Below are 4,693 nucleotides of genomic sequence, written 5' to 3' on the forward strand. Positions count from 1 at the left end.
AATTTCAGCCGTTAATAGGGAATTGACACACAAAATATACAAGTTCATTGAAGGGTATATAACGGGGAAATCCTGAAACTCATGGTTAAAGTCACATGGGGCATGACGCTTGAGTTTAAGTAAATCGTTTTGACGTCAATCAATTAATCGGAATTCTATTAATATAACTTAACTTCACATAAACATGATAAATACAGCTCTACTATGCAACTACAGTGCAACTATTCTGAAGCACATTTGAAAAGTGATATTATTTCAATGTGGGTCAATATGAGGATTGCTTGCATGTTACATATACCGTAAAAACTCGATAGTTAGCATTATGTGCTTACTATCGAGCGCTTTTGAAACATGTACCAAAGTCCGGCGCTTTACCAACTGAGCTATTGGGGTTGAGACCCACACTTGCCGGTTTACTTGTTCGTACATAATTATGTGTATAGATGATTTGCTCAAAACCCTTTACACTTTTGTGGATGAGGCTCTTCATGTTTGCTTGACATGATGCAGTCATGTCTACAGTAGAATTCATCTCGACCTTTGCAGGACTTAAACCCCATTAAAAGCTATTAAACCAAGATAACACTCATTGAAGCAGCTCAACTGATTAAATCAGATCTTCTCTGGTTGTGTACAAGTGTCTGTTTTCAATGTGCGACATCGCAATAAAGCTGGTATTACAGCTTCAGTTGGGTAACCGATTATAAAGGAAACGAAAGGAAACAATGGTATGTGTACCATTGTTCACGAAATGACACAAAGAACTGCTTTTTGTTAACCAGCATTCTTCAAAATGAGCAACATAATGATTGTTGACTTAACACAGTTTGGAAATAATTTCTTCATATTTTTGGTGTTATCTGTCGTTTACATATCCTTCCTAAAACACAAAAGTACGACCCTCTCCAAACATCTAAATTAGCTAAAAATTTAGGACATGTTACAAAACTTTATTTTCTAGAACCTATTTAGAATAATTTAAATGTAGCTTTTACCGTTTTTTTTGTGGCATCCTTCATATCAGAAGTGAGCGGTCCGATACCAATATTTTCGGTCAAATCTCCATTCAATTAACACGGGGAGTTGGCTAGCTATGCCTTGCCCTCACTCATATTTTACAAAAGTGCGACCATTTCTGAACATCTAACCTAGCTGTAATTTTAGGTCATGTTAGAGAAATATATTTGCTAGAAGTTTTGGAGAATAAATAAAATATTGGCTGGTTATTTTTCACACAGTGATGTTAACTAGGCAAGTGTCCATTCTCCCAACATACATCATTTGTTGAGGTCACACGTCAATGGTGAGAGCACTGTGTATTGTGTATAGGAAAACGGACAGTAACTGCAGTATGATTTAAAAGCGCTCGATAGTAAGCGCATAATATGCTAACTATCGAGTTTTTACGGTGTACAGTAATTCCTTAACTTACCTCATACATGCAGGCCCGAAACCAGGATTTATTTTTTTTGGGGGGTGGGGCGATTTTGAACAAGTGAAACTTTTTTCAATATTTGGACCTTTTTAAACTGGGGGACTGATTTTGAAAAAGTGGACTTTTTTTTTTTTTCAAAATGTTGACCTTTTTTGACAATAAGGCATAAAAAAACCCTCAGCCTCCCCCTGGATACGAGCCTGTATATACAACCTAAGGATGTTAGGTGTGATACAATAACTCATATAATTAAACTAACTTGAACAGGTATTGAATTTGAAAAGGTGCGCAGTTTCAGGCCAACAAAAACACATTTTATTTATAGAATATTTTTAGATTCAGTGAACTTGGTGGGATTTTCCATGTTTGTCTTGCGCAAAGCAAAGTACAAAGGATTTAATCATATGAATATTTTCATAATACATTTTCAATACATGCGTTATCATCGGTTCAGTTCCTTTTCAAGGCTCATTTACTCGTTTTCAATGTCTTTGCAGTTAGCAGCCTGCACAACCGATTCTTTAGAAATGCTTAGTCGCGCTGAAAGTCGATCGATACATGTTAAAATCAGCACAATTCAGAGATACACCTTTTTGCTATGAAATTAATTTTCTCGGTCAAATATAAAGCAATATTTTTTTTTTTTTTCAGTAATGTTAGTTAAAAACTTGGTGCTTGGATATACATTTTTTTTACAAATCCTGGTGTTAAAATTAAGCATCAAATTGTGTCTTTTAGTGTGATATTTTTGATTTTTATAGGCCTTCAGTTCGCACGCGAGCTTTTTACGGAATTCATTTTTTAGCGTCTCAAACTAATATAGTTTGCTAAAGAAAGATATTTCCCACCTCTGTAAAGCACATCGTGTGGGTCTATATATTATAGTTTTGTTAGAATTTCCGTTTTATTTTACCCTTTTCCCTTCCTACTCCGAAAATGTCTAACTCAGTACTTTTATCTCGAGAGCAACCAACAGAAATAGTCGATATTTCCTTTGTTGTTTATCCAGGTCAATTTTCCATTGAAAGCAAATTGCCCGACCAGCGATTTGGTAGCCCAAATCCCCAATTGAGTGTTCTGGTTAAACATGATCAGTAGGAGCGCTATAGGCCTGGGAATTTCTTTGCTATATTGAAGTTCTAGCAACACTGTAGCCATGCCGGTATTCCTATTAAACCCAGGGATATCGATCCACAATGCTAGTATTAGCCTATAGATTTCACTCGTTGATTTTGAAAAATGGTCAGCCGGCAGTTAAAATAGTGAAATGAAAACGCAAATTCTGACAAAACTATGATATATCGCTCACGGTGATGTGCGTTAGAAAGTTGGGAAAAATCCTACATTAGCGAACTATCTTACTTTGAAAAGCTAAAAGGTTGATCCAAAAAAAGGCTCGCGGACAGAGTTTAAGCCTATCAAAATCGAAAATCTTACACTAAATGACTAAATTTCACGCCTAAGTTTAACACTAGAATTTGAAAAAAAAAAAAAGACAGTATCAAGCACTACAATTTTTCCTGACATTTACTGAAAAAATGAAAATGATTGCTTTTCATTTGGCCGAGAAAATTAATTTTACATCGAAAAGGTGTAACTAAAAATTTAGCTCATTTCAACACCAAATTCGATCGTTTGTATTGCCTCATTAAATGACTGAGTGAGCCTTGCCAAACAAAAGAATCGGTTGTGCAGGCTGCTAACTGTTTGACCTGATTAAGAATACAAAAATTAAAAAACTTCCTCCTTACCATTAGATTGCTTAAATTGGCAATCAATATATTAATAATATTATATTTAATGTATTAGCCCCAAAAGTCTTAAAATTCCACTTTCTGCTTATCTGTCTCTCCCTCTCATTCATATACGTTAGTAAAATTGAGTACGGGTATGAGTACTTTTTTATGAGCACAGCAGCAAGTGCAAATTCTGAATACGAGTAATTTGGCATGAGCAAAAATCTGTAATTGAATATAGTTATGAGTTTGATTTGTTTGTTTGTTTGTGTGTTTGTTTTATTTCCTTTTAATCACTCAAAACACAACTAATCATCTGTTCTTCCTTAAGACCCATAACAAAGAGGCCTCTGCCTATGTGAAAAGTACTTTGATTATATCTATCAAAAGACATGAAAACATGCATGTGTTAAACGCTATGCTATTTATTTTATCAAATAGAAAAGCATAATACAACCAAGCCATCTCTCATCGGAGAGTAAAAATATTAATTTGCGCATGACTTGTATTAGATCAAATTTATATCAGACAACCGATTGATGGCATCAGAAAAATTGCATTAAAATAATTACATTGCAAAAAAAATCAGAAAACACATACACTTTATAACACCAGTGTCCAAGGTACTTTTTAACTACTTATTTATTCTCCATCCGGATTACCCGAGTAAAATAATTAAATGTCCATAGCTAACGTTAAATAGGGCACCTCCGCCTAATGATCTATCCCTCCTTCAGAAAACTATTTGTTTTAGAGATATACTATACTATAGATACAGCACTAATATGGCGGGTAATAAAACACAACAAATTTGGCTGGTTCCATTTAGGTGCAAGTTGGGACATGTGTACTGTAAACATTACAAATATGCCAAAAAATCAGGTTTGTAAAAAAAACCCACAATTCCATATTATAAGATCGTACATTATGGCTTTATGACAAAATTATATTCTTTGACCCCTAAAAATTTGGCAAAGACAATACATTCCCAATAGATGTAGACTACAGTAACAGTTACTGTCCCTGGCTTGTCCATCGTACCAATATCCATTCTCCTTTCATTAAAAGTTTGACCAAAAAGTGACACACACTAAAACTTCATCCTCGCTGTTGGTAATAGTCACGTTGCCTTCAGTTTTGCCCTAAAAAGATAAAATTAGTATACAAAATCAAGCACAAATCTGGACATGTAAGGCTTATTCATTTATTTATTGTGAGACCTGAGAGCACACCAGACATATCAAATTGAATACCTGAGTGGAAGAAGGGCCCAACTAGCGAATTAAAATCATGATTTGCATGGAAGAAAGGCCAAACTCCATGGAGTTTTTCTTAATATCTTTAAAGAAGTTTTGATGGAATTGGACCCTTCTTCCTCTTAAGTATTCAGTTGCATTCTGAATGCGAGGAATGGCCTTCTGATATAAAATGATTTTGTTTTTTTGAAATTGGCGATATAATATACATTTTATGGTAAATTATTAACACATTATATTGTTTTTATTTTTCATATTTAACAGTC

The sequence above is a fragment of the Amphiura filiformis genome, chromosome 16 (assembly GCF_039555335.1).
Source record: "Amphiura filiformis chromosome 16, Afil_fr2py, whole genome shotgun sequence".
NCBI lineage: Eukaryota > Metazoa > Echinodermata > Ophiuroidea > Amphilepidida > Amphiuridae > Amphiura > Amphiura filiformis.